The 21,673-nt window shown below is 36.9% G+C and overlaps 1 pseudogene; it reads left to right on the plus strand.

The window, feature by feature from the left end:
* The window catches only part of LOC107756242 (G-protein coupled receptor 98-like), a 130,433-nt pseudogene extending 111,315 nt beyond the window's left edge, over positions 1-19,118 (plus strand).
* The last annotated feature ends 2,555 nt before the right edge of the window (positions 19,119-21,673 follow it).

Raw genomic sequence — 21,673 nt, forward strand, 5'->3', positions numbered from 1 at the left:
ACTCCCCCCACCTACAATCCCTGCCAGACCTGAGACTCGACCCGCAACCTTTGGGTTACAAGTCCGACTCTCTAACCATTAGGCCACGACTGCCCCATCTATTACCATCATTTACAAGTGTTACAAGGTTTCTTAAAGGGCTCATATCATGAAGAAGAAACTTTTTTTCCTCCTTTTTGTAATAAAATAATTTGATGTTCTATATAAACATTACTCGCCAGTCTACAAAAAAAATATTATTTATTGAAACTTTATTTTCATGTCATTCATGACTTTTTTACTTCCACAGATCGAGTAGCCAATTAGATTTTATTTTTGTTTTCTGTTTTCATTTTAGTTTGTTTTAGTGATTTCATTATGTGATTTTGTAATTATTATTATTATTAGTAGTAGTATTATTTATTTTCCTATTTATTATATTCTATATTTTACTCTTTACCATTAGTTTTATTCCTTTTTTTCAATTTAAAAATTTAAGTTTTTTCAATATAATATTTATAATTGACTTTATTTAAGCTATATTTAAATTAGCAAAAATGGCTTTTAATAGTTCTAATAGTTTTTAATAGTTTAGTTAACAATAAGAACACAAAAACAGTTATTTAAAAAATACATTTATTTATTTTGGTGCAAAAAACTTTTACTAACAATATAAGTGGATAAATGAAATGAGAATAAAACTTTACAGACTGTGACATTTGTAAGGCCCCGTTCAGAATGTGTTTTTGCATTCCTTGTGTTTTCTATGTAAATATGCACTGGGTGAACATGTTTGACTTGTGCTTCTAGTCTCTAGTCTTTGTGTCTCTAGTCTTTTACAGTGTCTGACATGTTCTAAGGGTGTATTCACTCCAGGAAAGTCCGCTAGTTCACTTGCTTGGGTCCGGACCAAATACAATGTTGATTTTTTTTTTTGGTGTGGTTCGCTTTCTCACTGCCCTTTTTGCAAGTGAACCAGAAATTATAAACAAAACCACACGTGTGCTAAGGTCATCCATTCATTGGATGGAAATTCTCAAGTGTACCAGAGTTAGTTTTGAAGCCGACCGAGACCACCTTTTCAACTGGGTCTCGGTGCGGTTGTTTGGTCCGCACCCGAGTGCGATTGCTGTATTCACACCTGCCCAAAAGATCCGCACCAAGGGGGGGAAACGAACTTGAGTTCGATTCAATCGAACAAAACAAGACAGGTGTGAATACACCCTACGTCTCTAGATAAAATTCCTGATAATCCTTTAACTAAGAACTGCCGGAGAAGCAGCAGAATTGAAGAGGAATCCCCTTGTTGGTTGCTATAGTTACTTTGCAGGTATCACAACTAAAAAAGGGATTTGTGCTTACAGACTGAACTACTTGTTTATTTATGATTTCAAAATGTGTTTTTATGTTTGTACGTGAAGATATACAGTATGTTATGCTAAACCAGGCCAGTGTTTCAAAATTATGATCAGATGAAATCAAGTGAAAAATGGGCTGTTTATTTTACAAAGCATTTCACATGCTTTGAATTCTATTATGGCTGCATTGTGCCATTTCTCCTAGAGTACAGGCTGTGTTTGTCCATTCTGTTTGTCTGGCCAGAGAGATGCCAGGCCTGTGAACAGAATGCAACTGCTGCTTATTTTGATACAGGTCACGTCATAACAAGATTACTCTGGATTGAGTTTCCCAAAGCTTTTCCAATTCCGAATACCAGCCAGAGACTTCATAACTGCATACAGGACAAAAACAAATACTGACTGGAAGAAATTCCTCAGATAGAAGGAAAGGAGTCAGAGAAAGACAAAAAAGAGAGAATCTCAGGAGATTAACGTCCTCAGTGTGTCTTTGTGGTCCATTAAGAAAGCATTCAACAAGCTTCGTAAGGATGTCCATCATGTTGTCTCAAACCCATTTTACTTACGTTCTTTCTTCAATGGAATACTAAATATACAAACATGCAACCATAAACCTGAGTAACAGTCCTTTTTGTGTACTGACAATCATTTTTTTTTGTCTTTCTTGTCATCTTTGTAGATGCTTCATACCTAATGTATATGCTGCTCTCTTTACGGCCGCCCTGGTTCCTGTCATTTGTTTGGTGGGGGTGCTGGTGATCTTCATCCATGCGTATCAAGTCACTCAGCAATGGAAGGCTTATGATGATGTCTACCGAGGCCGAACAAACAGCTCAGGTGTGTACGCTTGTGTTAATATACAAAATTATACAAGTTGGGAAATAATTAGCCTCAAGGTATCCTGCCATTTTAGTGGGATAAAAATCTGGCACTGAAATTAACATGTTACAGGAAAACGGTGAACTGATGATAATATCAGAGAAACTGAAAGCAAACTAAGAGAAGGTGCTTTCCCTTGAAAAGTCTCTTGTTCTTAAGCAATCATCAGATTGCTCAGGGCTGTGCTTTCAGGAATATTGCACTGCCTTCTAAACTATTACACGCCTTCCAAAATAATGTTTTTCTTTCTGTGGTGGTTTGCTAGTCATTCCGTTCTTTATAAATGCCCTCAGCAGTTTTGTGTAGATTGTAGATCATCGGATTAAATCTATTGTAACTCGCTGCTGAGTTCTTGAGTAAATGCATGTTGTCTTGTATTTAAACTTGGTTACAGTCTTAACTGGCTGATTGTCGCTTTAGTGTTCGCAGCCTCCACCTTAATGTTTAGCCTCAAAATCACCACTGTTTAAAAGTGTAATATCAGCACCTTCCAACTAACATTTGTACAATTAGCATGTAAAACACTGGCTTTCACTTGTTAATCCACCGTGATGGTTTCATTGTTTACCCGTAACTGCTGTTCTGATCTTTAAATGGTGGTATTGTACAGTGTGCGTGTGGGTGGTCAGCAAAGGTTGCCATGTGCAATGTTGGCTTTCCTCTTTGTGCGCAAGCATGCTCGCAGCACAGCAGGCTAATCCTAAACCACTCAACTTTATTACAGAGGGCTGCACCGTCAGCCCACCCTTTGCTCGCAAACACAGTGAACACACTGTAGAACTCCCACACTTGCTGTTTCATATTGCAGGACACACAGACGCAAGCAAATATATTATGCGGCCAATTTGCTCCTTCATGCCGGATGTGTATAAAAACTGTCAAAGAAGCACAGACAGATAAATATGCATTTAATACTCGCTCTTTCTTGTTAGCACTCAACAGCTTAGATGTTGATTCTGCCTGGTGTGTTACTGCTTGATTACATGTCAGACCAAACATTCAGCACGGGACAGGGATGACATAGACACAACGAGTAAATGAACGTTTCCTGGTGGGCCGATCAACTTGTGGGAAACTAAATTTAAATATAGAAGTGAAGAAAGTTCTCTTAAGCTGCTATCTTTCCACCCAAGTGTCTCCTTAACTGCCAGAAAAGGGATGCGAGTTCAGTTCTGTACAGGTCAATTTAATTATCTAAATCAAGTAATTATCAACTAAATGACAAAATGCATTCAAATGTCTTCAGTTCCTGGTTTATTGAAAATGTAATTTAATTATGCATGGTTCTGAGATCGCTTTGCATTTGTTTATATACTGTATATTTTTTCAGATATATCAAACTGTGAAAGCAAATATACTTTTTTCTATGACCATTTGCATCTTTAAACACATTACAGCAGCTGAAACCAGCTTCCTGTGTTATTATTAGCTGCACGCTGATGGATAATTCTGACTGTGACTTGCTTTTCAGATATTCTGAGGTGCTCTATAAAGTGTCTGGAGTTTTTTTTAGTCTCTGAAGAACCACTTTAGAGCCAAGATATTAAGGAGTCAACCTTTAGCCGCTAGGCAGAGGTGTTCTTTCTGAGGCCTGTGGGGAGATAATTACCCCAGCTCTATTTAAAGATTTAATTTGGCTTTTGTTCAATATGATCTTAAGGAAAGTAGTGCTTTTTCACAATGCAGTCATTTTCTTGGAATAGCCTTATTGGCTCAGGACTAATCCTTCATCTCTCTTAATAAGGCATGTTTATGTGATGGAGTATGACTGCAAAAGCTTTTGAGGAATACATTATGAATACAGTTCATTATTTATTTTTTTTGTAAAACTTTACGATAAGTTAACATTAGCATTATTTATCTTAGTTAATGTAAATTTCAACATTTAATAATACATTATATTTTTTTTATTAACTGCCATTAACAAAGATACTACTAATAATAATAAATAATAATAAAATGATAAAAATAAATAAATACTGTAACAAATGTATTGCTCAGTGTTAGTTAATGCGTCAACCATCCTTAAATAATAGGACCTAACTGTAAAGTGTTATTGCTTTTTTATGCTAATGCCATTCCTGGACCTAAATATGGTCTGTTTCAATAGTTAGTAATTTTACACTTTCATTAGATATAACTGCAAAGTCCAGCCAAAACCATCTTGCATAAGTGAATATTTACTTGTAAACAGTTAATCCAGTTGCTAAGGCTTTTTGAAGAAAGGTAAGACTATTTGAGAACAATAAGATGTCCTAAGTCAAATTAATTGTTTACTGAAACAGATTAAGGGAGCAAGTTTTCATAGTAAACAAAAGGACAGAACTCACAAATGCTTTTTATGAGCTTTTCATGTTGTTGTGCTTGGAACCAGATTTAATCTGGGTCTTACAGTCCTATTTGAGTTTTTTCTCTAGTGAACAAAACAGTCAAAATGGAAGACTTAATATGCTTTCAGTGTTCAGGCTCACTGTTTTCTCTGCATTTGTTTAGTAATGATTTGCAATGCAGACCCCTAGGTCCCTAGGTCATGCATAATATTCATCACAATTCATGATTGCATAAAATGTTTACAGCCTGTAGAGTCATAAAAGCAGGGTGTTAGAGTCTAAATCACTGTTTATCACTATCCTATTTCAGTTGCTTCTAAATACTGTGCATTTCACACTCCTGTATCTCATATCTTTATGACCTTGCTTAACTTCTTATATCACGAACACTATACTACTGTTACATAATGTTCCCAGGATTTGACCCAAAGTCTAGAGTCTGGATCCATTTGTTTTGTTGAAAGCAATCATCATAAATTGCCCCGTTAAGTTGAAATACATGTGTCTTATTTGGAAACTTATTTGGAGCTGAGCTGAAAATGGCAAAATGACTTTTTAGGCAGTACATATACTTCGCATTTAACTGTTGAAAAAGACTTTATAAAATGAATAGATTTATAAAATGGATTACTGTAATGCATAGCACCTTATAGCTGGATTTGATGTACGATATTTAAAAATACTGTTTTTTTTTATCTTTAAATTATTTTGTATGTAGAATTGTCTTAAACACAGGCAAATCTCATATTTATTTTATTTTATTTTATTGTGATCTCACCTCTGTTTCAATAGTCGCTGGAAACTGATGTAGAGTCTGTCCAATCTCTTTTTTTTTATGCCAAAACACTATTCGTTTTCCCTAGAGAGGTCTCAGTTCTCCGAGAACATGCTGTATTGAACGTCTGGTCAGAACGCTGGCGTGAGGCCAGACACGCTCCCCACACCCACAGTTCAGAGGAAGGAGCAGGATGTCCAAATGTCACCCACAAGCACACGTACACACACAAAAGAATATCAAGTGTTTTGATTCCAGAGAGCATGTTGATATAGTACTTCCATCTTAAGCCTTTGTTTGTTTCTTCTCTCAAAGTTGTTGGACACCTCTGGTGTTCCAACAGATTTACTGGAAGATTTCAGCTGTTCCCGCTCTCTCATTCTTTCATCTCTTTACCAAGATCCCCTTCTTCAACCACCCATTTCTCTTTAAGTTGAAACACTTGGTGATTTTTTTTCTTATCATTGAAGCTGTTGGCCGGGCAGATGTTAGCTCACTCTAGAAGGAGACAAAAGAAGGTCTTTCATCCTCTGAGTTGAACCATGGCTGAATGTTGTGACAGCTGCTTTGGCATCTTAGACAGGAGCCAGAGTGCTGTCTCACATTTGGGCCCTGCTGTTTTTCCACCAGTGGTCCTCAGTGCTTGCCTTCTCATGCAGAGGTTCTTCTCCTCCTAAGAGAAACTCCTTTTTTTCTAGAATGACATTATATTGACATTATATTATACATTATATTGTCTGTTATATATGTCATTATATATATATATATATATATATATATATATTAACGGATACCACTTTATCTTTTCATGACTTCACTCTAAATGCCCTGTGTTGTGTATTTATCTCTTGGACCACTATCAGCATTTGACATCACCATTGCAGAAATCTAGATTCTAATTGGTTGACCGGTTTTAATAGATTTTTTTTTTCTTTACTTGCACAGCTAGAAAGTAGTTTCTGGCTTATTTACTGTAGGGCATTAACTGTGTTTATTGCTTTGCCACATTCTATTCACGTTATAGATTAATATTTAAGTTTAATAGATAATATACAAGTTTGGGGTCAGTGAGAGTTTTTTTTATTTTTTATTAATACAATATATAACGTTTTCCACAAAAATATTAAGCAGTACAGCTGTTTTCAACATTGTAACATACTGAGAAATGTTTCTTGAGCAGCAAATCAGCATATTAAAATGATTTCTGAAGGATGATGTGAGACTGAAGACTGGAGGAATGGCTGCTGGAAATTCAGCTTTGCCATCACAGAAATAAATTACACTTTAAAATACATTAAAAAAGAAAATCAGTTATTTTAAATTGTAATAATATTTCACAAGATTACTGTTCTTGCTGTATTTTTGAACACTAGTGTATGTAAAATAGACAGTAAAGTCAAATAAAGAACATTTTAAAACGTTTAAAGAAAACCTTGTTTAGAAAACCCTTAGAAATTACTTTAATTAGTATAAACTGATGCAATGAGGTTAATTCAGTTCGTTACTACAGTTGTGAAATATGAGTGGAAACATCAGAGGTATTGTACATCACTTTGTGTTTAAGCCATGGCCTCATGAGAGCCTGGTTTTCATTGAGAGAGGACGTGCTCTAGCCAGTTTCATTCCAACAGAGCAATGGTTCCTCAGGGTTTGGGAACCTGCTGCTTCAGAGGCAGCCAGGCCCAGACCACAGGCTGGAATGTGCTTACAGAGATGGAAAGCAAAGGCAGTCTGAGAGAGGAGAGAGGGAAGGACATGGAGAGAGAACAGTGTGTACAAAGTGACTTACATGTAGAACAATAAATGGGATGGGGGGGAGGGGGGAGAAATATAATAAAATTGGATGTTTTTTTTATTTTTGGAAGAACTCTGAATGGAAGTAAAATGTATAAAAATGAAAAAGTGCACCAGTGTGATTTACATTAGATGTAAAAATTATTAATTACAGTAACAATAAAATGTTTATTTGGGTAATTAACATGAAATAGATTGACATGTCCATGCTATACCTACTCTAAAGCAATTTTAAACAGCATTTTGCTATTTTTTAAAATAATTATGTATGCGTTCACAACCTCATTACCTGATAGATTTCATGTAGCATTAGTACTTTTAAATAAAACTGTTAGAAATATATATTTTTTCATTATTTAAATGAACTAGTTAAGATAAAAAGGTGAATAAAAATGATAAATAAAATGGCAACCGGTTACAGGATCTACACTTTCTATTGTGCATTCATGTAGTTTTTATGTAATTTTCAATGATGTAATATTTAGAGGTTTCCCTCTCTGTCTTGGCTGGTTACGGTCCGACTTGTATGCAGTTACACTGTAACATGAACACTGTAAAGTTAACCAAAGTTTCTATGGCAATAGCATCAGTAAATGTAAATAGCAACCAAAACATCATTAAAGTAAATGTAAGATAGTTAAGATAAACACAAACAGCAGGTAAATTTAGACAGGTGGAAGCAATGGCCATGGCATTTTTGTGCTAACCTGGTGGTAAACTTCAGCTCTGTGCCATGTGCTGTCTATCAGATGAGGAATGTGTGGCCTACTTTTCATTGCCAAGTCTTTCATAATGTTTGCCTGCTTCTGCTGGCATGTCTTCTGCTGGCTCGCCCCAGAGATGTGTCCGTCATGTATGACCTATGACTCTTCTCATTTTTGCACTCATGGTGTCATCAGAGCCATATTAACATCAAAGCACTGAATGAAACTCACTGGGACGTGTTCTCAAACAGCAAGTCTTGTCCCTAAAGGAAGCTCGATATTGGATTGAACTGATTCTCTTCACCCTCATTCACTCTAATGAAAGCCAATTATAATCTCATTTGCTGTTTTTCGGCATGCATCACTGTAAAACCGAACAGTGAAATTAATTAAATGAAATGAGTTAACTTCGAAAATGGATATTGTAAATGGCTAGTATATTTCACAATATTACTGTTATACTTTTTAATAAAATGTTTTACTATTTTACCTTTTAATTAAAGGGGACATCAGATGCCCATTTTCCACAAGTTGGTATGATTCTTTAGGGTCTTCATGAAATGTATTGGACTCCGTGTATGGCTCAGAGGTGGTCTTATTCAAATAGCAAACTATCTACATAGAAACTGGCTGCAAATTGAAACAGCTCACTGGATGACACAGTTTCAGACTCAGTGCATAACAAACTGGCTGCATGTTTTCTTTTCAGCTTTTATGAGCTGGCAGACATGGCAGAAACCTAACAAAATGCAAAAAAAAAAAAAAAAAGACTAAAAGCTAAGAAAAAAAAAGTGAAAATTTCTTCCGATTTCCCCTTTAATAAAATGCAGCCTTGGTGAGCACAAGCGGCTTCTTTCAAAAATGTTACAAATACCTTTTTGAATGGTGGTGTATTCATTTAGTTAGTATGGAAATGCGGTTATTGATGACGCTTTTTACAAAACAGAGCAAGTTGTGACTGTGGTTAAATTAAATTATCAATGCGTGCAATCTAATCTTATCTCTAAAGTGTTTTGTCACTGCGCTCGGTTCTGATCCCTAAAGTTCTGACCCCTAGAATCACATTCAGTTAGATTTAATGGTCTGCAGATTAAAAGCATTAGATAAATCCTAATCCTGAAGATTGATCGGTACAGGTAATCTTCCCATTTGAGGGCCCAGTGGGCTCTTCACCTTTAGTTTAAGACCTGCAAACAGCTGTTTTATCTCTGAATACAGATGTATTACTCTCACAATCACCTCACTATCACTGCAAAACTGGCCAGTCTGCTAATGTGTTGTATAGTTTTTTTTCCTGCACTAGATGGATCAAATAAATAGATACTGTAGCCCATTGATTTCTAAAGGCTCTGCACCTCTTGCATAATATCTTAAAGATAATGGCCAGGCTCTTAATTGGAGGTGGACTATGTTCAGTCTGTTTTTCAACTGGCATGAAATCACTGATGAAATTTTGCAGAGTGTTGGTAAATGTGAATGTGTCTTTATGCTGATTTACCTTTTCTGTTAATGAATGTAACACCTTTCGTAGGTCGGGCAGAAGGAGGCGGGAACCGGCGAACGCTCAAAGAAAACTTTAATAAAATAAACAAACACAAGATGAAAGTAAAGCGGCAGCCCCTCGCGGACGACTGCCGCACACAAAATAAAGTCCAGGCCTGGTCATCTCTCGTCCAACACTGTCGTCACTCATCCTTTTATCCTTCCGGAGCTCCTCCGTGGGACTCGAGACCGGTGAGTGGCGCAGGTGCCGCGCATTAGCATTTACTCCACCGGCCTCGCTCCGTTCCCACGGCTCTCGGCCCCGCCCCTCTCGTCACAATGAACTTTACACCTTTTAGGCTTTTGTTCCATGAACAGATGCAGGTATTTATGCAATTCATGTTCTATTGGTACTCTCTTATTTCGTACTCAGTTTTTTATCTTTATGTAAAAAAAGCAAACAGCATCATATAGAAGTGCAGTAGATATAGATGATTGATATAGTAAAACGTAGCAAGCAAAATATGGCTTGCAACACAACAATTTACATGGCCTTGTTGTTCAGATAGCCTTGTGTGGCAGTTTCTCTGCACCAAGTTCGAGTAACAAATAACATTTTAACAGTCCAACAATCCTTCCCATTAGCAGAAACTCAGATAAAAACATCCATATCACTGCTTCCTGCCTTCAATATTTCATCACTCTGACAGTTGATACGGTTGAGCATATTTGTTCTGCTTCTGTGTTGCATGTCCTACATTACAGACTGACTAATAGCAGGTCAGAGAAGCTGTTATTGTTTCTGACAGTCAAAATATGACTGGGTTGGACACGATGCCCTTCACCTAGAAAGAGCATAAATAGCACCTAAATTTGTTTTGACTTCCTTTGAGTCAAACTCTAACATAGAAATGTCAGCAGTGCCTACAACAAAACATGTGGGAGGCCAGTACAGACATCGGTGGACATGTTGATATGTGGTTGATACAGCTTTTTCAATTCTCTTATTTCCTGCAAACGCTTCAGTCTGTTTTCAATAATCAAGCCTTGAGCGTCTGTTTTCATGGGTGCTGTTTTTTCCATGATGCTAATTTTCCATGCTCGTCCTCTTATTTTCTCAGTGGCTGTTGCCATAAATGCAGTTAAACTGCAGTACTGTCATTTAAATGGTGCTAGTTCCTGTCTGATTGGGAAGCCTGTAAACAGCTTCATATTAACCTCTGCTGATTTCAGGATGTAAGGATGTATAATAAAGAAGGTGAAAAAGGTATCAAGGTATATGTCTGCTTGTGTGTATGCAAAGAGAATTCCTGCCAAGTGCTAATAAAAACGGAATGGAACTGTTGTTGATCACCAGCAGTGCACTGAATCAGATTAATGATTACATCAGATAAGATTAATCATTTAATGACTACATGTATTCATTCTTCAGTAGTCAGCAGCTGTATTTATATTGCTACACTACCATTCCGTCAAGTTTGCAGGTTTCCTGGAAAAATAAATATCACAAAACTATTAAGCAGCACAAATGTTTACTACATTGATAATAAGAAATGCTACTTGAGCACCAAGTCAGAATATTAGAAATATCTCTGAAGAATCATGTGACACTGCAATCTAATCTAAATTTTAAATACATTAAAATAGAAGCATTAGAGGTGAGCATTAGAGTCTTCTTTTAGATCCAATTTTTAAAAAAAATTCTTACTGACCACAAACTGTTGAACAGTATTACGCATTTCTTTCTATTGCAGATAGGTGACGTAGCATAGCTAACAAGGCAGTTTTCTCTCCCGAAGTCCAACTTACTTTTTACTTCTAGAGTAAAAAGAAGAGAGAGAATCAACACATTTTATTCTTATCCTATAGAAAATACTGGAAAAGAACCTTAAAGGGATAGCACCCAAAAAAATGGCAATTCACTCAGTAATATAACACCCTCATGTTGTTTTAAACCTTTATGACCTTCTTTTTTATTATTATTATGAGATTGTGATTATATATTTTTTTATTATTATGCAGTCTTTTTTAATGAATTCTGATTATTCTGAATAATTCTGTTTATTTTCATCCATTATCTGTAAATAATGACTTAAATTTAAGTGTGTTCCTCACACAAGTTATTGTATGAATTCAGTAGACTTAGAATATGACATACAGATCATATAGATTACTTTTATGATACTTCTGTGTTACTTTAAAGATTCTGTTATGTCTTTTTTTAAAGCTTGAACGAACGCGGATGCAGATGAGTGCATAGATGGACTATTCCTTTAACCAGTGGTCTCCCTCGGTTTCTTCCACACCATTTCTCGCAAGGTGCACCATGTCAGCTCATTTCCCTTGTATCGATGGTAGTAAAAACCACACCTGTCTGTTCTGAACTGAGAACAGTTATGTAACTAGCAGAAGTAATTGAGCGTGCTGCTCTGGCCTCTGGACATTTGTGTGCCTTTCAGGTATCAGTGAATAAAGCTGACCAGTGAAGCAAGGGCTGCCCTCTTATAGTCTATAAATAAGGCCTGAAATCAATACTCCATTTGTGTGAGTGGTATGTGTGTGCACTTATATCCACTATTTTCTTTACCTGTCTCTGATGCTGAGCCACAGTGGTTTCAGTGAGGGCTGAATTATGGTTATTTTTCGTATGCAATTCAGTTTCAAAGAAATTTTAAGTTCAACGGAAGTAAATCCAGTCCCTAATATATATATTATATATTATTATATGTTATCTGTATTCTCTTCTCTCCTGATATTTTCCACACTATTTAAATCATTAATAGAATGCAAGAGCTTACATCACATTATTCACTAACTGTCTCTATTCCTCAGAAACTTTCTCTATATTTCTCTGTATTTCCAAAAGCTCTTTTCCCCTCATTTTAGTTTCACCTGCAGTCTGTCACACACATGTCCCATTTGTTATGACATTTCTGGTGTTCATGAGATATTTGGCACAAGTGTGTGTACAGCGATATTCGGTTGGGTGCTGCTGGCCAATATAAATTGTGGTTGGTCAGACCCTCATTGACAATGATGTCGGAGGGAGGGAAATTGTCATGCTGTCACAAAATCTGGATTTTGAGACCAAATGATTAATTGGTGATGTTTGTTCCTCTTTGTTTAATTTGCACAAACACATTTGGAATGTCAAACAAAAGGTCACTTTAGGTCACTTCCTCACTTAGCTTGAAATGTTACTCCTGAAAGAATTTTAAATTAGACTTTTATGATTTTTTTAAAACATATATAAATAAATATAAAACATATATAGTTCCAGCAATGCTAAAATGCACAATATATATTACATTTTCTCTTTTCAAAAACAGTAGGGCTTGAGGCTGTGCCATATTGTGCATATATATTTTTGCCTTTAATTATATTCATAATATTGCATAACTTACTGTTTAAGTAACAGATCTGTTGACTAGGATCATATGGACACCCTGCAGTACTAGAATAGAGGAAATAACTCTATTCATCTGCTGTGGCAGTGTGCTGAGCTCATCTAACTTGTGATTCATCTTTTTCAGGGTCTGTATGTGTTTTCCGTCTACTTCATCATGCATAATCAGCTCTTCTGGCCAGCTAAAGCAACCTACACCATGGAGATGAACGGTCATGGTAGCCCAGACTCCATGTACCAGGGCACTGGTACTGCTACTGTCGATGGGGGAGAAATCAGCAAGTCCACACAGAACCTCATCAGTGCCATGGAAGAGGTGTGTCTGTTACTGAGGGTTTTGATAAATGTTTCTTATGAAGAGTTGTTGCACTTGCTTTATTTGGCAGTGGCATCTGACAGCATTTCATTCCACACATGTACTTGTAAGATTACATTGGTAGCCTTTAGATTTATGTGTGTTTGCATAACCACATATTTATCATTCTCAAGCCGAGGTAGAGGACTCTCAGACCTGTGTTTGTTCACCGATTCAGCTCACGCACACACAGACTGTAAAAGTGTTATGTAATAAAGAGGCCTGGTGTAGAAGCTCACATTCCTCTGAGCCCTCAATGTAAACTATTCATAGATCCGGGAAAGAGGGTGTACGGGAGGTTAGGAGGGGAAATGTAGGACTGTGAAGTAAGCACAGGCTGCCTGGGAAAGATGGGCAGAGATCAAGAAAGGCTTTTAGAGGAGATATTTAGAAAGAAAATATCTCAGTTTCCTTCAGTCTGCAACTTTAATGCTGAGCTGTTCTCAAGACACTACACTTTATTTGTGAGACTTAAAAGTATACTATTGCCGAAGCTTTAAATTGAGTAGAATGTATATAGATTTATATATTTTTCAATCATGAATTGAAATTTACATGAATCACAAATTTAAATATTAGTCAAAGATAACACAAGTAAACACAACATGCAGTTTTTAAATGAAGGTTTTTATTATTAAGGGAAAACAAAATCCAAAACTACATGGCCCTGTGTGAAGAAATGTTTGCCCCCCTGTTAAAACTGTGGTTTATCACACCTGAGTTCAATTTCTCTAGCCACACCCAGACCTGATTACTGCCACACCTGTTCGCAATCAAAAAATCTCTTAAATAGGACCTGCCTGACAAAGTGAAGTAGACCAAAAGATCCTCAAAAGCTAGACATCATGCCGAGATCCAAAGAAATTCAGAAACAAAGGAGAAAGAAAGTAATTGAGATCTATCAGTCTGAAAAAGGTTATAAAGCCAATATATACAGTATATATATATATACAGGGCCTAAAATTAACACTCGCCAAGCGCCAAATGCGAGTAAAAATCGGCTTTGGCGGGTATATGAAACTGTCAACATTTTTATAAATTCTAACAGTGCAATGTTGTGAGAACATAAACGTGAACAAATGTGAACGACGCTCTGTACAGTTAACGGGTCAGTGCTGCTTCATCACAAAAGTTTAAGCCTTTGCAATGTAAATATTCAAGAGCTAGAACACATGAAAGGAGACGCGTTACTTGCGCTGAGTGGGAAGTTTAAACATCCGAAGCCCCGGCCTGAAAGCCGCGTCTTCAGCTCTGCTTCCTTCCTGCACTTGAACGGACAAATTCACACAAAATTGTCAAAAATGCCCGTCTCTGTGAGTATCCTAGTAAAGTAGTTGAGACAGCTGAGAAAGAAACCGGACACGAACCGCTCGTGACGCAATGTGTCTCAAGACAATAGAACCCATTATAATCAGTGATATTGTCTACACACGATGCGGCGTGGTGCGACACGACAAATCCCTGAAAGTAAACGGATTCCCCGTTCTATTTCTGAAATAGTCCAAGCAACGGCCGCTTTGTCGCATCCAGTGTTGACAACTTCAAACTGCTGCGGTGTAGACAGGGTGTTAAAGTGATAGACACAGAATTCCATTAATCCTGCTGTTGTCTGCGTTTTTAATGTTGATCAAAGAAAAAAAACAATCACTCACTGCGCTTGTACTTTAAAAAAGATATAAAGACTATAGTGTTATTTGATTAGCCTAATTTATTACATTTCTGTAGGCTACCTAAAAATCACTGTTAGACCTGCCTGAAATGCACCGTTTCTATTTCTATCTTTGTTGTATAGTAGGCTATTTTGTGCTATTGCTTGTAATTTGATTTGCTCTTATTTTAGAACTGAGTATTTACTAGTCTTTAAAAATGTAGCCTATTAAATTTTTATTGGTTAAGCTAGTAGTATAGTATAGTAGTATAGTATAGTAGTATATATATATATATATATGTACTGTATGTTAATGTATTTGGTCTTGGTGGACTGGTAGATCTACTATGCCTGCCGCTACTGCCAATAGACACACAGGGCCCTATCATACACCCGGCGCAATTGTTTTTTGCTAGTTTCAGTCCGACACAGTTATCATTTTCATGTCCAGTGCCACGTTGTTTAAATAGCAAATGCACTTGCGCCTGTCTGTTCACCCATGGGCGTGCTGGTCTAAAAACGAGGTGTTCAGGCGCATTGTTGGCATGTTGCTATTTTGAGGCAACTGAAAACGATTGCGCCATTGACCAACTAAAGCCTGGTCTAAAGTCAATGATGCAGTATTTTTTTTATTTATTTAAAGGGCGCGTTAGTAATATGCGCCTATATGCGGGTGCACAACGCGCACACGCTGCTTAATACACACACAGGGACACAGAGTAGCACACAAACACGCCAAATATTAAAAATGAAAGGATTACAATGTAAAAGATTATTATTGTGCCACATAGATGGTCTGCTTGCTCACTTTAACCTCGCGCACGAGCAGAACCTTTCCTCTCTGGAGAAGCGTTTAGTCTTTGCTCTTGCAAATTCTGCCATGTAAATAGCTAATCCGCCATGGTGCAGGCGCAACTGGCTTTTAAAGGGAATGGGAGATGAGACTCTGATTGGTTTATTGCACGTTACGCCCAATACACACCCATTACTCATTAAGAGAATTGGACAACCCTTTTGGACTGTGCGCCTGGCGCACCGACCATTTTTCCATCGTTAAACTAGCCGTTAAACTAGCAAAAGTGGATTCGGACACACTGTAAGTGCACCAGCGCAATGCGCTTCAGACCATTCGCTTAGATCGTTAAAATAGGGCCCTCAGACATGTTGCTGTGAACATGTAAGTTATGCTGCTGCTGCTGCATGAATAGGCATAAAGAAATCTCGTAGCAGATCTAGACATGTGGAGCTGGGGAGGTGGAGGTTTCCTGTGCTGCAAGACAAGCTTACAGTGAACGCTGAACCAGAATATTTAAATTTTGACTGAGCAAGCTTATTGGCTGCAGAATCTCAGCCTCTTGTAATGAATGATAACATTGAATTATTTTCTTGGGTGTTTTAACTACTGTTCTACTTTACCTAAACATGTTACAGTAGATGAACTGAGATGGCAGCTTTCAGATAAAGAGTGAGACACAATTTAAAATGTTTCTAATGAATTATGATCATTAATCACCATACTATCATGAGGTTCATAAAACATTACATACAATAGTTAGAGCCTGGATATTTTCTAATAGCCTAATAGAAACTGTGCCATACAGTGCACAACAAATGCCGTACCCTATGTGTTACCCTTCCCATGAACAGTTTATGGATTTCATAGATCATTTATATTTATTAGCCAGTCCAAGCTGATTTAGATGATGGATTATCTTGACTATGAACTGGTGGTGATGAGATTGACCAGGCTGACCACCTTAAAACAGTAACAAATGACCTACTGCGCCATGCCATTGTCCAAAAAAAACAAAAAAACACTAAACAGCTTGACCAGCTTAAGCAGATGTGGCATGTATTTAAGCACAATTTGCTGATAGATTTAAGATGCATAATTTAAATACAGCAAAAATATTTGCTTAATGAAAACCACTGCCACACTTTTATCTGAAAAAATAAATAAAAACAGTTCAAATGAAAAGTTGTGACTAATTGTATTGAAAGATCTATTATTAAATATCAATTCTCCAAGGCATTGCATTTTTTTAACAATTCTAAAGATTCTAAGCTTAGTTTTTTCTCGCATATACATGATAGTACTTGTGTGTTTATATAATGTAATAAAATTCAACACATAAATGCTAGTTAATTAATTAATTAATAAGAAAAAACAAATTTAAATCAAGAGTCATTTTTGAATGTGATCGTGTTTGCCAAAATCTGAGTCATGAAATACCAGATTCCGACCTCTAATAATAAATATTAGTTTGGTTTTACATTTACATTTAGGAGGGTTGTATTATCATGAAACTTAAAGGATGATAGTAAAAACCCTTTAACAGTGCTTCATTCCACCTTTATGTCGTTCACCCTACTTCTTCGTACTTTGTTTTTGTGCCAGCAGTGTTAGAGGTGTTCAAGTTTAAGCTCCAAAAATTGAATAAAGTTTATATAAAGGAGAAAAAATCCATCCAAAGTGGCTTGAACTTGTTCATAATATATTTATTTATTCAGGTAAAGCCAATTTATTCTCAAAACCTCTGCTTAGTAGTATCTATTGATTCTATAGTTTCCCACTCATATTGAATTTTGATTTGAAAATACAGCATGAGTGGACAAATCCATAAGATTGTGGCAGGACTCTAGTTTTAGGGACATTGACCTCCAAGTGCAGATTTCAGAGAAGTGAAGTAATCCTGTTTTGTTCATGAGAGCACTGACTCCTAGCTTAAAGCAGCTCGTAGTGTCACATGTGGCCTCGAGACAAGAGGTAGTTGGGCTGGGAGGAGGTGACTGGTGGAGAGAGGAAAGGAAACCGTGCTCTGAGGGGTGGCCGTCTCCTCGGGCTCTTCAAACAGACATGACTAGGTGCCTGCCTGGCGGTGCTCAGTTCACCCGGCGTACATTCTGTTCTGATTACAGGACTGTCGATGGGCTATTGTACCAGAATGAGGTGCCTGGGACATGGGGGACTGGAGTGGCCTCTCCCTCCATCCTCCTGGGAAAAAGCGCCCAGCCAAAGGAAATGTTGTGTTTAATGGGGCTAATTGTTCTTTACTTTGATGATTGAAATGAGTGAAAGAGTAGGTTTATGTCACAGGATGGAGTCAGAAGTATCACTGCCTCTTCATGACATAAGTCTCTACAGTATTTAGTTTTGTATGTTGCGTAGTGTAATTGTGAGAATGTTAGAAATGTGTCAGCTGGTAAATAGTTTGTTACGCCATTCATATTACAATTCTGCATGACCACTAGTGGGATAACAACAAAATAACAGAGAAAAATGTGAAAATATGAATTGACATGTCCCAAATCAGCCGTGTTGAAGTTATTAAAGGGTGTTTGTGAAGCAGAGTTTAGTTGGCTATGTTCTTGTTCACAATATTGTTCATAATCAGTTTGCTGCATTATTATATAATTTAAATTATGTGAGTGTGCATATTGGTTGTTTTACTGTAACTTGAGGTGTTTCTGAGGTGATAATGTGAGACTTATCATTCATTGATTAGGAATAATTATAGTCTATCAGGTTGTTGTGTTGTTCAAGTTTAGAAAAGAAAAAAACATCCTGGGATAAACCTCTTATAAATTAATTTTTTAAAACAAATATAATGTTCAAATATACTTTTTTTTTAAAAAATAAATCTTTTGTAACATTACAAACTTTCCTCACATGTAAATCTCATCCCCAGCTATACCAGAATTCATTACGAAACGTCTGAATGCTTGTGAATGCTGACTCACCCCCCAAACCCATCTTTATAGACATCCAAGCCCTCGTAACCTCTGAATGACCCCTGCACCAGACACACCGGTGAAAGGCTGATTTGTGTGGCTCCTTTCAGCTCAGACTGAGTGCACTAGATCAACAACAAAAGGCATTTTAATGTGGTGAAGCTTTGAAAATTGGTAGTTATTTGCTTTTTTGTGACATTTAAAGATCTTTTCTGTTATGTTTTGCAGATCTCTGCAGACTGGGAGAGAGGTTCACTGAGGCCCAGCAGTCAGCCTAGCAGTGTTTTCAAACAGAGTCCTCAGGATGAGACCTACATCACAGAAGGAGGCTTCATCAACACTAATCTGGTGCAGGACGAGGAGTCACAGGAGTTTGATGACCTCATATTTGCCTTAAAAACTGGTAAGTCCCTTTCTTCAAAAAAATGCACCTAAATCCTTACAGATCTATAATAATTCCTGTGAACTTGGTGAATACTAGTTAAGGTTTTTTTTTTATTTTATTTTTTTTTGGAGACTTGAACACAATTTGGGGATAATGTTTTACCCACAAACAGGTTCTGGCCTTAATGTGAGTGACAACGAGTCAATCCACGGCAGTCATGATGGAGGTACTGTGGCTAACTCTCAAATCGTAGAGCTGCGGCGGATTCCTATCGCCGACACACATCTCTAACCTCACTGTTTTTTGTACTGAAAATTGTAAAATAAAAGCAATAGTTGTTTTTGTTTTTTTTACTGTTTTTGCCTTTGCACTAAATCTTGTTAGTTTTTAAGTTGTCTTTTATACATGAAAACAATTTTTTTATATATATACAGGTGCATCTCAATAAATTAGAATGTCGTGGAAAAGTTCATTTATTTCAGTAATTCATCTCAAATTGTGAAACTTGTGTATTAAATAAATTCAATGCACACAGACTGAAGTAGTGAAGGTTTTAGAAACGTTTTGAATGGAAATGTCATGTAGAGTGAGTGGCAGTCTGTCCAGTGAGTCCCATAATCCTGCTGCTTTATTTATGTAACAGATAATAAATGATTCAACCACCATTCGATATGCATTGACTAGATATTTATCCCACTGATGTACTTCATAATAAACAATGAAAATATCTTCCTGGCATTAAAATAATAGTACATTTTCAGAACTGATTAAGGTATGTAAACCGAAAACAAAAACAAGGTTTGTGTGTATACACATGCCGTATCAGTATGGAGCTTAACAAACCAGTTCTACAAATTTGCCAAGTGAAACAGAAAGTTGTTTGTGTCTTTAGGACAACTGATTAACAAAAATTATAATGTGTCAAACCAGGCATTTATATATTTTTTATGTATTTGTTAGAATTCAAATGTATAATAAAAACAGAAATAGTTCAATACATTTCTGAAATAACATTCTATGCTTTGTTTTGCTAAAAAGCAAATTTCACTTTTGATTTCTGTACTATTTCTACAGGCTTGTTATTGTTTCCAAACAAACAACCCAAAAACAGTAGCTTTAAATTCCACCTGACCTGTGACTCACTGAATTTCTAAAATGAGTGACCATTTTTAAGGTCAGCATTTCCATGCCAGCCTAGCTCTTGTTTGTTGGTGAAGATGTATGTAACTCTATTCTGGCTATTGAGTCAAAGCTATGGAGATTATTTTGTGTTCTGTCTTCCTTTCTCCCTCTCTGTATGTTCTTTTTTCTTCGCAACCTCATTAACACTTCAGTAACTTGCGTTCATGCCCCTGAGTGGAGGATCAACACCTCACTTTGTGTGAAAAACAACCTGTTTTGACCGTGATTTGGTAGCACATCAGCTGCACATTTGAACAGACCAACAGTTGTTTTATATTCAGTCACAGTGTGGTATATTGAAGAAAAAACTCATTCTGACTGCTCAGTTTCATTTCCTTCAGCAAGTTTCTCGAGGGGACAGGTGGTAAAGCTGAATAGATGACCTACTGAATATATTGCTCTTATGTTTCTGGAGAGAGTTCAGACATGGCGAAGACTTTAAAGTGTGTGTGTGTGTGAGTATGTGTTGGACTGAAATGGGCAAGGGAAACCACTGTGGACCAGAGAGGTTTGCGGTCTGACCTTCTTGGATGATACAAGTGTGGCACACCCAAGACTAAAGAGCTGCCGTCAGCTACATGAACCCATGGCTCTGTAAGAGCTAAAACAGTCTATATATGTCCTCCCATTAGTTAAACAGGTTTTTTGAGAAAATTGTTTTATTTTTAGATCAGATTTTATTAGATTTTTTTTTAAATGTGGATGGGCACTGCTGCACTCTATTAACTCTAAAAAATACAGAGAACACAAATGAGAGAAGACTGGGAACTATTTTAATGAAGTTTTTGTAGTACTGAAGTGAAAAGTATATTTTCCACAAAAAAAATATATGCAATGCTGTCATATAATTTGTCCAAAATAGAGATCTTAGAAAGCAGCGTAATTATGTTGCTTTTCTTCTGAAGCAGCATTTGCGTAGGAATTTGTCAATGATGCTTTAAAAGCGTGGCCTACGTAGGAAGCACACAGTGTTTCTTCCTCTCAAAGATGTCTACCCTCTTTAAATCTTGAAACCCCTTTATGGACCCGTATCGTCCCTCCATCTCCCCCAGCTAAAGAAAACAGATTCTCATGGTCCAGGGCTGCTGCAACACCCCCAAAACAAACAGATGATCTTTGAGGTCAGAGGTCTGCAACCTCTTAGATTATGCGCAGTCAGAGTCGGATCAGTTCCAGATGAGTGTACTCCAGTCAGCAGGGAGACGGATAAACTTCATCATATGGCCCGTCTTACCATCTGATTTGCATCTGCTTTGACACAGTGTGAGTAGCTCAGCACAAGCGTTACACTGCTGGAATGTGGAGTGCGCTTGAGGAAGCCGTGGGCACCTGAGACTTTAGATGTTTTCAAGCTGTATAACTCTTGCTACTAAAACCTATATATATATATATATATATATGTGTGTGTGTGTGTGTGTGTAGTGGAGGGATAGTAGAGAAATGACAGGAAATGGTTGTTCACACAAAAATGAAAATCATTTACTCAACCTCATGTCGCTCCAAACCTGTATGACATTCTTGCTTCTGTGTAACACAAAAGAAAATATGTTGAAGAATGTGTTTGTACAAATCACCATATCAGAATGATTTCTGAAAGGTCATGTGACACTGAAGACGGCTACTGAAAATTCAGCTTTGCCATCACAGATATAAATCACATTTTA

The sequence above is a fragment of the Sinocyclocheilus rhinocerous genome, unplaced genomic scaffold, assembly GCF_001515625.1.
Source record: "Sinocyclocheilus rhinocerous isolate Xijiao unplaced genomic scaffold, SAMN03320098_v1.1 scaffold1043, whole genome shotgun sequence".
In the NCBI taxonomy this organism is placed as follows: Eukaryota; Metazoa; Chordata; class Actinopteri; order Cypriniformes; family Cyprinidae; genus Sinocyclocheilus; species Sinocyclocheilus rhinocerous.